Consider the following 14137-nt stretch of genomic DNA (forward strand, 5'->3'; position numbering starts at 1 on the left):
AGGCATGTGCCCTTGACCAGAATTGAACCCAGGACCCTTCAGTCCGCAGGCTGACACTCTATCCACTGAGCCAAACCAGCCAGGGCGAGAATTTTTTTTAATATATGTTTTTTTATTGATTTCAGAGAGAAAAGGAGAGGAAGAGAGAAACATCAATGATGAGAATCATTGATCGGCTGCTTCCTAAATGCTTTCTACTTGGGGTGGAGCCTACAACCCAGGCATGTGCCCTCAACCAGAATGGAACCTGGGACCCTTCAGTCTGCAGGCTGACGCTCTATCCACTGAGCCAAACCGACTACGGCAAAAAAGGGAGAATTTTAATAGGTTAGTGATATTAAAAACATACTAGTACCAAATGGATACTTTCCCTCAGGTAATCAAATGGAGAATTGAAAAGGCAGTAACTTGGCCATGGGAGGGGATTTAGGGGTGACCGGGCCAGCAGGGGAGGGCAGTTGGGAGTGACCAGGTTCATGGTTCCATTCCCAGTCAGGACACATGCCCAGGTTGCGGGCTTGATCCCAGTCTGGGGCATGCAGGAGGCAGCTGATCAATGATTCTCCCTCTTCGTTGATGTTTCTATCTCTCTCTCTCTCCCTGCCTCTCTTAAATAAATACAAATGTTTTTAATAATGATAAAACATAAGCAATATGTACTTAACAATAGGACAATGGTTTGTTAATTATTAATATACTATATCACTTGATGTACCATGATATAGCCATTAGAAACAATTATAAAAATAATTATTGTGGGGAAACATCTATTATAAGATAAAGGTACAGAAGCTATTACAAAAATATATCACAAATGAGATGAAAGTTTACTTTTCTACATTTGTAAAAACTCTCAGCCAGTATGGTGGCTCTCCATGAAATTCTCAGAATTCTAGGTTTCTTCTGCCTTGCTTCTCAGCCATTCTCTACATGCAGCTTCCATTGCAGGGTCCAAGATGACTGACTTAGCTCCTGCTATCATGAGAAATCCTAGCCAATGGAATGAGGAAAATAGAAAAGGAAGACATGCTCTCCCCTCTAAAATCCATGTCACTTCTCTTTCCATATCTCTAGTCAAGGCTTAGTCACAGGCCTTACCCAGCTTCAAGAAGTGTCCAGCTAAATATTTTGGAGAACCGATATTGAAGGAAAACTAGCAGTCTCTACCAGTCTTTTATAGTGAAGTAAAAGTATTAGGATACAAAAGTAACTATACACTGAACAATAATTGTACAGTGGAGAAATCAGGGAACACCTTGACCTGGTGATGAAAATTAACATCATAAAAGAAATTCACCTCACACATGAGGGATGTATGGATATAGCCTGAGTAGAATACAACCTATGCAGTATGCCAACTAAAAATGTATAATCTTAATCTAATTCAAGCTTATCCCACGGATACAACTGATAAATAATGGTAAACATCCCATTAAAAAGAAAGAAGCTGGACTATATTAAAAATGTGAATATCATCAAAGACAAAGGCTGTGGAAATCTTCCAAATAAAAAGAGGATGAAGAGACTTTAAACTAAATGCAATACCTGATGCTACACTGAAGGGGGGAGATATCAAAGGACTTTATAAAAGTACTAGTGGCCCGGTGCATGAAATTCGTGCACTCGGGGGGAGGGGGGGGGTCCCCCAGCCTGGCCTGTACCCTGGGGAGCCCCACAATCCATCACCCCAAAGAGGTAGGCCTTTGCAAGCCTCACGTCCCCGAGCCTGGTGCCAAGGGCGGGATGCGAGCCTCATGCAAGTCCCCGACACTGCAAGTGCCCACCCACCCGTGCCTGCTGCACACGCAGCCTCCTGCTGATTGGTCATTATGTGTGAGGGCGTCACAACCATTTGCATATTAGCTCTTTATTATTTCGATTAGAGTGAATTGAAAAAGTTGCTGATGCTCTGTGGTTATTTAAGAGAATATCCCACTTAGGAAATAGACATATCTAAGAAAATACACATTTAAGGGTAAGGGTGATGCATGTGGTATGTGACTTACCCACAAATGGTTCAGAAAAAAATATATGTGTATATGTGTATATATATATATACTAGTATATACATATATGTGTATCTCTATATACATGTATGTATATATATGTTTATATGTATGTTATGGGTGGAATTGTGTCACTCCAAAATTTATTTGTTGAAGTCCTAACACAGGTACCTTAGACTATGACTGACTGTGTTGGAGAGATGCCCTTAAAGTAATTAAAGTGGCCTAGGGGAGGGTCCTAATACAATATGACTGGTTTTTTAAGAAGAAGAGATTAGGGCACAGACATGTACAGAGGGAAGACCATGTGAAGACATAGGGGGAAGACGGCCATCTACAAGCTAAGAGGAGAGACCTCTAAAGAAACCAACCATATTGACACCTCAATCTTGGATTTCTAGCCTCCAGAACTGTGAGAAAATACCTTTCTGTTGTTTAAGCCACCCAGTCTATATACTCTTTTGATGACCTTACTAGACTATTACAATGTATATGTACATCTACATATCTGTGTGTGCATATGTGCATGTATATAAATCATACGCACATGCGCATACATACAAAGGAGTGAGGGAGAGCAAATACAGGCAAGTGAAATAAAAGGTTTATAGATAATCTGATAAAAAAGTATGTGGGTGTTGTATTTTTATTTTGCAACTTTAGAATTGCTCTCAATTTATAATTACATATGTGAATAAAATAAGTACACATACACCAGAATTGCAAATATGAACAAAATATAAAAGTGAAACAAAGAAGGATAAAATTGTTGCCTTAAAGTGGAGGAATTCTTTTCCCTCCTCAAATATCCAACTTCCTGTGATGTTATTTTATTGTGTTTTACATTGATATTTTAATAAATTAAAAGCAGCTATCATTTATTGAGTCCAATATGTAGCAAAAACTAAACACTTTATATGCTTCATCCTACTTATTTCTTACAATAATGCTTTAGGGTAGATTTTACTATCTTCATTTTAATATGAAAAATTAGGCTCAGAAAGGTTAAATAAAGTCAGTAGTCAAAGGTTACAGCTAATAAAAGTTATGCCAGAGAACCAAGATGGTGGCATAGGTAAACACCTGTACTTGCTGCCTCTCACAACTACATCAAAATTACAACTAAAAGACAGAACATCTATCATCCAGAACCACAGGAAAGCTGGCTGAGTGAAAGTACTACAACCAAAGAAGTAAAGGAGAAAGTGCATTGAGACTGGTAGGAGGTACAGAGGTGCGGAATGGGCTGGCACCCTGGTGTGCTCCTTTTTTAGTCAGGAGGGAGATATAAACTCCCGCTTGCTCTGAACTCCAATTCCGGGCAAGACTTTGGGAAACCCAAACACATACAGGGAGAAACTGGACTGTCTGGCATCAGGGCAGGAATGTGAGGGCAGTTTTCTTTCAGACAGAGGTACTCGCAGCAGTCATTGTTCCTGCGGGACCTCTCTGGTGCAGGGCTGACTGGCAGCCATTGCTGTTTGCTCCACCCTGAAGATTCCCTGAGACCCTGCCCCAACCAATTTACAACCCCCCACACAAGCTGTGCACTGTGGCTTTTGCATATGAATGACCTGTCCTTTCTCAGTCTAAAACCTGTCAAACAGGCAGCAGGTGGGTCAGGAAGCCCCAAAGCTATCAAAAGAAGACCCAAAGCAGGCAACAGCAACCTGCCTTGCTTCACAGCTGGGCCTCATCTAGACACTTCCAAACCTGATACAAAGAGCAGGAATCTGCAGATCTCTCTGTGACTCCTGCTGGGTGGCCCCATTCAGTGGCTGACTTTGCACCTCCTTGGAGATCCAAGAGCCAGTGTACCCAGTGGTCAGTGTCAGACCATACCAGATTACAACTCTTCACATCCATAAGTGACAAACTCAAGGGGCAGACTCAGTGAGCACCAAAGCCCCACTGAAGCAAGTCCTGCCCCATAAGGGTGTCTCCTGCACAGCAGTTCTTCCATTTTAGACACAGCTGGTCCTCACAGCCAATTGGCCTGGAGGTCAATTCCTCCCAGTGATATCCACAGCAATCAAGGCTTAACTACAACAAGACTGTGCACACAGCCCACACAGGGGTGCACTAAGAATGTCCACCTCAGGTTTTTGGGGAGGCTGAGCCACTGGGCCCTATAGGACACCTACCACACAAGGCCACTTTATCAACTCAAGGAGACTTAGCAACTACCCAATACATAGAAACAAACACAGGGAAGCAGCCAAAAATGCGGAGACAAAGAAACGTGACACAAATGAAAGAAATAGAAGAAAGCAAACTACTGGATATAGAGTTCAAAACCACAGTTATAAGGTTACTCAAGAATCTTCTAGAAACCTCTGAGGAACTTAGTGAGGCCTTCAAGGATCTTAGTGAGAATGCGCAAAAAAAAAAAAAAAGGAAAAGGACTAGTTAGAAATTAAGCATACACTGACTGAAATAAAGAATAATATACAAAGATTCAACAGTAGACTAGAGGACCCCAAGAATCAAGTCAAAGATTTGAAATATGAGGAAGCAAAAAACACCCAACTGGAAGAGCAAAAAGAAAAATAATCCAAAAATATGAAGATAATGTAAGAAGCCTCTGGGACAACTTCAAGCGTACCAACATCCGAATTATGGGGGTGCCAGAAGAAGAGAGAGAGCAAGATACTGAAAACCTATTTGAAGAAATAATGACTGAAAACTTCCCCTACCTGGTGAAAGAAATAGACTTACAAGTCCAGGAAGCACAGAGAACCCCAAACAAAAGGAATCCAAAGAGGATCACACCAAGACACATCATAATTAAAATGCCAAGGGCAAAAGACAAAAAGAGAATCTTAAAAGCAGCAAGAGAAAAACAGTTAGTTACCTACAAAGGAGCACCCATATGATTGTCAGCTGATTTCTCAACAGAAACTTTGCAGGCCAGAAGGGAGTGGCAAGAAATATTCAAAGTGATGAATAGCAAGAACCTACAACCAAGATTACTCTACCCAGCAAAGCTATCATTTAGAATTGAAGGTCAGGTAAAGAGCTTCACAGTTAAGAAAAAGCTAAAGGAGTTCATCACCACCAAACCAGTATTTTATGAAATGCTGAAGGGTATTTAAGAAGAGGAAGAAGAAGAAAAAGGTAAAGATAAAAAATTATGAACAGCAAAGTGACAACAAATACATATCTATCAACTAGTAAATCTAAAAATTAAGTGAATAAAAAACCTGATGAACAGAATAAACTGGTGAATGTAATAGAATCAGGGGCATGGAAAGGGAGCATACTGACAATTCTTGCCGGGGGGGGGGGTGTTGGGGGGTGTGGGAAGAGATTAGACAAAGATCTTACACCTATGGACAAAGACAGTGTGTGTGGGGGGGAACCTGGGGTGAGGTGGGAACCGGTTGGAGGGGAGCTATGGGGGGAAAAAAGAGGCACATCTGTAATAATCTGAACAATAAAGATTAAAAGAAAAAGAAAGTTATGCCAGATTTTCAAAAAGAAGGGACAGGACTAGATCTAAAGTAACTAGGAAGTGGGTTTATTTGGTGGATCTCTCCCAGTCTCCTCCTTTCCCATGGATATGCATAACTTGTCTAACAATCTCCTATTTAGGGACCTTTCTATTGCTTCTAATTCAAATCTTTCCATGCATTCTCAATTGGTTTTTTAAGATAAACGGGAAGGGAGCCCAGTTGGCATGGCTCAGTGGTTGAGCTTCAACTTATGAACCAGGAGATCACAGTTCGATTACCAGTCTGGCACATGCCCGGGTTGTGGGCTTGATCCCCAGTGTGGGGCGTGCAGGAGGCAGCCAATCAATGATTCTCTCTCATCATTTCTCTCTTTCTCTTCATCTCTGAAATCAATAAAAATATACACTGAGTGGCCAGATTATTATGACCACCTGACGTTTGTAGGCAAATCAGCTGTACACTGCATCATATGGGATATGGAAACCGAAGGCCTGTTCGAACACCTTTGCTATCTGCAGTTACCAAGATAAAACGTCTCCAATTCGCACAGGAACACAAGGATTGGACAGTCGAGCATTGGGAAAAAGTCATGTGGACTGGTGAATCACATTTCCAGTTGCATCATGCAGATGGCAGATTGAGAATTTGGCGGAAACAGCATGAAAGCATGCACCCCATGTGCATGAGTACAACCCTTCAAGCTGGTGGGGGCATTGTTATGGTTTGGGGCATGTTTTCCTGGCATGATTTGGGCCCTTTAATTCATGTGGAACAACGTCTGAATAGCACAACATACCAAAGTATCATTGCTGATCAAGTTCATCCTATCATGTTGATGGCATATCCCAATGGAGATGGCTTCTTCCAACAAGACAATGCGCCATGCCATGGTCCTCGTATTGTGCAGGAGTGGTTTCAAGAACATGAGGGAGACTTTACCTTGCTTAGGTGGACCCCACAATCACCAGATCTCAATCCAATTGAGCATTTGTGGGACGAAGTTAAAAGAGCCATCAGGCAGCTGATTCCACAACCATCAAATCTCACAGAACTGGACAGTGTTATTCATCAGGCATAGTGTCAGATTCCTTGCATCACTGTTCAACATCTCGTGGAGTCAATGCCAAGAAGAATCGCCACAGTATTGAAGGCAAAAGGTGGCCCAACGAAGTACTGATGGGTGGTCATAATAATCTGGCCACTCAGTATATATTTTTTTAAAGATAAACAGAAATGGAGATTTTGGCTAAAGAGTATGTCTTCAGGCTTTTGATACATATTTCAAAGTTACCCTCCTAAATGTTGTGCCAATTCACACTCCCACTGGCAGCATCAGAGGGGAACAATTTTCTCCAGCCCCAAAGTTTTAAAGTCTTCAAGTCTCTTATCAGCTTGCTGGTAGGATTTTGTGACAGTTTCTTTCAACACCCCCAAACGCTTATGAAAAGTGTAATTCTCAACATATTATTTCCCACTCAGCACAGACCCTATATCATTGCTAAGCATTCCAGAACTTGACAATTTAACTCTGTTTACTAAGTGCAATAAAAGATGATTAACGCCAACAAAACAAATTTCTTCAGAAAGTTGTCTCCTGTTCCCTGCAGGTATTTTAAAATTAGTTTTTCATTTCTTTGAACATGATAATCATAGTAATTTTATACTTTGTGTTTGAGAATTCAAATATCTGAAATCTTGCAGATATGTTTTTGTGTATTGGTTGTTTCAGCTGTTCCCACTCATTGTGCCATTTTTCTTTTGTATGCTTAATTATTTTTTCTACTGTGAGCTTTTGATTTCCCTTGCATCTGTTTCTGCAAAGCATTGCCAGTCCCAAAGCATTTTTTTAAAAATATGTTTTTATTGATCTTTAGAGAGAGAGGAAGGGAGAAGGCTAGAGATAGAAACATCAATGAGAAATATTGGTTGGTTGCCTCCTGCACACCCCTACTGGGGATAAAGTCTGCAATCCCGGCATGTGCCCTGACCGGGAGTTGAACCAGTGACCTCTTGATTCATGGGTCAACACTCAACCACTGAACCACACCGGCCATGCCCAAAAGCATTTTAAAGATTAAATTGATCTCCACCAACACAATCAGATCGCACTTGTACCCTTTGATGATAGGATGGGTACAACATTTGGGTTAACAAGTCCACAAACAAACACTAACAGCATTTTGAATTCCCTATAGCAAACTGTTCTTGCAAACTACTTATATTTGATGGGGCTATCAAAGTGACAACAGTAATAATACAGCACAATTTATGTAGTGTCTTTGTTTTGAAAATTTTATTTATTGGTTTTAGAGAGAGAGAGAGAGAGATTTGTTGTTCCACTTATTTATGCACTCATTGGTTGATTCTTGTATATGCCCTGACTGGGGATCAAACCCATACCTTGGCATGCTGGGATGATGCTCTAACCAACGGAGCTACCTGACCAGGGTCCCTAGTGTGGTCTCTTGTCATGTCATAATTTCAGATTTCAAGATAGAAAACAGCAGACTCTTGTACTCAGTGGTGAAATAGGTCACGTTAGCACTTGTATTGTTTGAGACTCTGTACCCAGAGCCATAAAACTCTGGGGAAAGGTGGCTGCCCTGGACCCCAGGGAGCGGGGCATGTCAGGGCTCTGTTTTAAAGACACTGGGTAATTCGATGCAGGGGGTAGACATGCTCGAATCTTTAGTCTTCAAGGAATGGGCTAGAATGAATCTCAAAGTATTTATAGTGACCATGATAATATAATTACTTCCTGCTTGTAGCTATAGAATGAGATTCTTGAAAAATCAAGTCCTACCGCTGAAAATGCTATCTCACTCTCTTACTTTTATGTTCAACTTTGGCATGAATGAGAAAAGAGTAGGCTCCCCACAATTGAAATGGAGAAATCTAGGAGTCTGTAGGGGACTTGTTCTGAAACACTTCTGAACTGCTCCCCTCACTCTTTCCTTCTCCAAGGAAGCCACAATCCCTTTTAGAAGCATATTAGCATTTCCTTCATTATCTACCCCTGCAGTGTTTTCTACTAATAATCATTTTCACTAATTCAACGTAGTCTCCAAGAGCAAACTGCAGAATCAGAGTTTAGCAATTGTACTCAATGTTGTCACAGGAGTCAGCACATTCTACAAAATGGGGTAATGTTTGTGGGAACAGATTTGGAGGATGTTCAACCAAGGATGGCAAAATATGAATTTGGATCACATCTAATTGTTCAAATGAATTTACTCATTAGCGTGGACATGGTCCTAACACAAACTTGGGTTGTCCAACCCAAACGTGGAACAAACACTGGGTCCTGCTGAATGATGAGAAAGAGCTAGAAATCCCTTGGTGTTGCATAGAGGAAGGCAGTCAAGAGACAGAAATACTGAATTTGATTTATCAATTACTGTATGTCTCCAATGGGGCCCAGAATCTTTCAAAGGTGATTTACATCGGGTTTGTAAGTACTTATCTGGTGAACGCATTCTCTCCATTCAGAGAAACAGGTTTGCCCTCACCTGGAGGATCAGTAGCCCAAGTCTAAGGTCACGCCAGTTCTCTGATTCTGGATCGTAGCACTGTCGGGATCTTGACCAGCAGTTGGCAAACATTTTCTGTAAAGGGCCAGACAGTAAACATCTTGGGCTTTAGCTCAGATGGTTTATGTTCCAACTGGTTCTGAATGCTGCTGACGTGAGTTGCCCAGAAGGTGGGCTTTCTGATCCCTGTGGGGCTGGAAGGAGCTCCAGGTGGACACCCAGGCGGTAGTAATTCACTGCCAGAAGCAAAGCAGCATGGATTCACAGATAACTCTGGCTACAGCTATCCTGGAGTTCCCAGGAGTGTAAGCAATGCACATTCCACTGAGATATCATACTCCGCCCTCCCCAGCTCCAAGTTTAGCAAGCAGAGGAGTGAATCAATTCACCACACTCGATAGTCGCAGTGAGAGATGGGAGTTACTTGGCACTCTCAGAGCTCCTTGATTGGAGTGGAGGTTTGATTAGGAAAGATGCCACAGTATTGTTAAGCATGGACACTGTGAACCTTTCTCCTGGCCTTCCCTGCAGCCACCCCCTAGTAACTGTGCCCTGGAGAATGGAAAATAGCCCAACTTTTTAGAGACTATCAAAACTGGCCTGGCCCAGCCAGCGTGGCTCAGTGATTGAGCCTCGACCTATGAACCAGGAGGTCACAGTTCGAGTCCCAGTCAGGACACATGCCTGGGTTGTGGGCTTGATCCCCAGTCAGGGGCATGCAGAAGGCAGTTGATCAATGATTCTCTCTCATCATTGATGTTTCTATCTCTCCCTCTCTCTCCCTTCCTTTCTGAGGTCAATAAAATATATTTTTTAAAAAAGAGAGAAAAAAAAAGAGAGAAACAGACTCTGATGGAAACGATAGCCTATTGGAATGCCACTTGTGTTTGCCAGAGTGGAGGTTTATTGGCAGAAGACGATATAAGGGCTTCTGACCCTTGTACACTTCATGGTAGACCTGTGGATAGTACTTCACTTCCTGAAAGTATTATTGGACTACATAACCTTAACACACTGTAGAATCTCCACGTTGGCTCCCTGATCTATGGCAGGAAGGACCAAGAGGATTGCCATCGGGGTCCCCTCTTCCTGACAAAAGTGCACATATGAGACACAGCTGCACTTGGCGTGGAACGGCAGGGATTGTGCCAGCTTCCCAGACCAGGAAGACACAGGCTCGGTGGTTCCCATCATACCTCCATTCTTTCCCCCACCATCTCTCCCATTAGAATGGAGCATGATGGTGGACTGTGGTAAAGTTAACAAGGTTAACTTTGGTTGCTGTTCCAGAGATGATCTCCTTACTAAAGCAGATTAACACATCTCCCAGCATCTGGTTTGTAGCTTCCGATCTGGTGAACGCATTCTCTCCATTCAGAGAAACAGGTTTGCCATCATCTGGAGGATCAGTGGCCCAAGTCTAAGGTCACGCCAGTTCTCTGATTCTGGATCATAGCGCATAGATTGTACGGATCTTGACCTGCAGTTGGCAAACACTTTCCGTAAAGGGCCAGACAGTAAACATCTTGGGCTTTAGCCCATATGGCTCCTGTTGCAAAGACTCCACTTTGCTGTTGTAGCACCAGAGTAGCCACAGACAGTGTGTAAGTGGATGAGCGTGGCTGGGTTCCAACAAAACTTGATTTCCTAAAGCAGGCTGCAGGCTGGATTTATTCCAGGGGCCGCGGTTTGCCAACTCCAGATCTTGACCATCAGCATCTATGAGACATGCGAGTCCTCATGGTGATGACAGTGTGCAGACAGGGCCTGGGGACCAGGAGGTGGCGGGTGCCCAGGGACAGAGGTGGTAGATATAGTCTGAGCAAATGCAGGAGCTTGCCATCCCAGTGAAACTCCAGGGGCAGTTTAATGATATAGAAAAGTGAAGGTCAAATTCTTCATCTGTAGTTCCCTGTCATTAAGAACATCTGTAATACTTTTTTAAAAAAATATATATTTTTTATTGATTTCAGAGAGGAAGGGAGAGGGAGAGATAGAAACATCAATGATAAGTGAGAATCCCTGACTGGCTGCCTCCTGCATACCCCACAGTAGGGATTGAGCCCGCAACCCGGGCATGTGCCCTGACTGGAAATCCAACCATGACCTCCTGGTTCATAGGTTGATGCTCAACCAGTGAAACACACAGGCTGGGCTGTAATACTTTTTTTTTTTTTTTTTACTTTTTTTTATTTTATTGATTTTTTACAGAGAGGAAGGGAGAGGGATAGAGAGTTAGAAACATCGATGAGAGAGAAACATCGATCAGCTGCCTCCTGCACACCCCGTACCAGGGATGTGCCCGCAACCAAGGTACATGTCCTTGACCAGGATCGAACCTGGGACCTTTCAGTCCGCAAGCCGACGCTCTATCCACTGAGCCAAACCGGTTTTGGCTGCGCTGTAATACTTTTAACAGTAAAGCTAAATTTTGTTTAAAAAAAAGAATGAGGCACAATATTTGGTGACTTTCTTTGGATTATGGAGCCAATATGCATCATGTTTAGCTAACTTGCTTTGCCCATTTACTGTTTACTAGGAAACCTGAAAAGCAGCTTGTGCCTCTCTGGTTAATTTAAAAAACAACTGTGTTCACACCTGGCTTTTCTGTACATGACAGAGGACATGTCTACCTGTGTGTGCGTGGAACGGTTGGGCCTGAGTAGGGACGGTGTCAGATTGGCCTGAAAGGCAATCTCCCTACTTACCTCGGTGAGTAACTTGTGAGTCAGGCTTCTGGAAGGACTGTGGTGAGCATTATACATTATGAAACCCAAAACGGTGAGCAGAGATCTCAGGTTTCCTCCTAAGCTGAGTAACATCTTACCTCATCTTGATGTTCAGAGCTATTCAGGGAGTTTGCTCGTTCCAATATGAACCTACCCCCTAGTTCAGCAGATTGTCTATAAACCTAACAGCAGAAACCTTTTCAATGGGTGGCGAGGGGGACAAGCAGGTAAGAAAGGACAGGTGAAAGAAAAACCCGGTATAATCAATGGTAGTGTGAAAGTTAACAATTCCCCTTACTCACAGAAAGAAATGGATACTGGCCCAGCCCGTGTGGCTGAAGTGTTGAGCGTTGACCTATGAACGAGGAGGTCACGGTTTGATTCCTGGTCAGGGCTCATGCCCAGGTTGCAGGGGGCATGTAGGAGGCAGCTGGTCAATGATTCTCTCTCATCATTGATGTTTCTATCTCTCTCTCCCTCTCCATTCCTCTCTGAAATAAATAAAAATATATATTTTTTTAAAAAAGAGAAATGGATACTGAATGCAAAGATTTGGGTAACACAAAAAAACACAAAGAATAAAAACCAAAAATATTTTTTTCACACCCAAAGATAATCACCATAACTTATGGCCTATTGCAAGCTAATATTTTTTCTTTGCTATGACTATGTATAGGTGTATATATATTTAAAAAGAATAATAGTGTATATGCTCACTAATAACCAGCTCTTGAAGTTTGCAAGTATAGAGATCATTTTCCCATGTCAATAAATATTTTTATATGACATGACTTTCAATGATTACATACAAGTTCCTCAAACAGAAAATGCCTTACACTTCTCCTACTGATTCACATTTAATAGTCAGTGTTTCTTGCAGAGGGTATCTGCGAGTTTAGAAAATGTTGTGATTATGCTTCCACAATAAGCTGTCACCATATATAGCTTCACCAGATCACTGAACATTTTTGGAGCACATCTGAGGTCAGGAGCTGTTCTGCTAATTGAAATAATTAAAGTGTCTCTTTTCTCTGTAGATTTCCCCAATTCTCCTTTTTATGGCATTAGTCATAGTAACTAAAATTCACGTCATGTTTTAATGTAACCTCTGTCAGTTCTGGGAACAACATTTGTGCAGCAATAATTTTTACCTAAAAGGCACACAGCCGGCTGCAAAACATATCTATTACAATGTCACCAACGTGAACCATTCGTCTGGTAGGTACTTACTGGATCCCTACAATAAACAGAGCGGTACCTTTCCAGGCAGGCAACATGCCATAAACACCGAGCTTCCACAATGTGCAAGGATACTGAAAATATAACTTCTTTCAAAGGATTTGCTCTCTACAGAGAGGGACAAGATATAGAATCAAGGTTATTTAAATAACAGTACAAAAGATGTTATAAGGCAGTGTTCAATGATGGATACAGGCAAGAGGGGCTGCCATTTAAAAAGACCAGTCCCTCAGGGTTGGAGCAGTCAGAAAAGGCCCCATGGAAAAAATACTAAGTCTTGAAAGGATTGAGAAGATGGAAATCAGAGGGGAGAGCTTTCAGCTAAGGCTAGAAGACAAGTACATTTATCCTTGGGGGACAATAAAGTGAGCTCACCAGAAGTGTAGGAGTGAGAGGACAGTCTGGAAGGATTGCTGGAGGGGAGAGGTCCTTGAATGTCAGGCTAAGGAGTTCGGGCTCCGCCGAGCATCATGGGAGGAGGCTTTTTATCAGTAGAGTGATGTGGTGGCCTGAACACCTTGGTGTGACGGAAGTCAGTTCCTAGTCTCTTTGGTAAGACTTTGAATTTATTTTTAAATATATTTTATTGATTTTTTACAGAGAGGAAGGGAGAGGGATAGAGAGTTAGAAACATCTATGAGAGAAAAGCACAGATCAGCTGCCTCCTGAACACTCGCTACTGGGCATGTGCCGTGAACCAAGGTACATGCCCTTGACCGGAATCGAACCTGGGACCCTTCAGTCCTCAGGCCATCGCTCTATCCACTGAGCCAAACCAGTTAGGGCAAGACTTTGAATTTATGTTGGAAGTTAAAATTGTTTGACCAGCATCACTTCATTCCTGCTCTCTGATCGAGATCCACATGTAGAAACCAGCCCCGCAGTAAAAGAATCATTATAAGTTCATATGCAGAATTTCCAAAATTAAGTTAAATAGTTCTAGTAATTGAACTAGATTTTTTTTTATCCTGAGAAAGCCAGGTTAAGACATTGTCTGAATTCAGTGAAGTTTCTCTTAACTTTTTTGTCTTGATACATTTTTATATTATGAAACAAATATAACACTGTTGCAGACATTTTGAAAGCAGATACAAAATCCTATAATTAAATTTAAGCATAGCTATTATAATTTTGCGTCTTTCCAGTCTTGTCAAAATGCACATTTATTTTTACCCAGT

This window comes from Cnephaeus nilssonii, assembly GCF_951640355.1.
Source record: "Cnephaeus nilssonii genome assembly, chromosome: 3".
In the NCBI taxonomy this organism is placed as follows: domain Eukaryota; kingdom Metazoa; phylum Chordata; class Mammalia; order Chiroptera; family Vespertilionidae; genus Cnephaeus; species Cnephaeus nilssonii.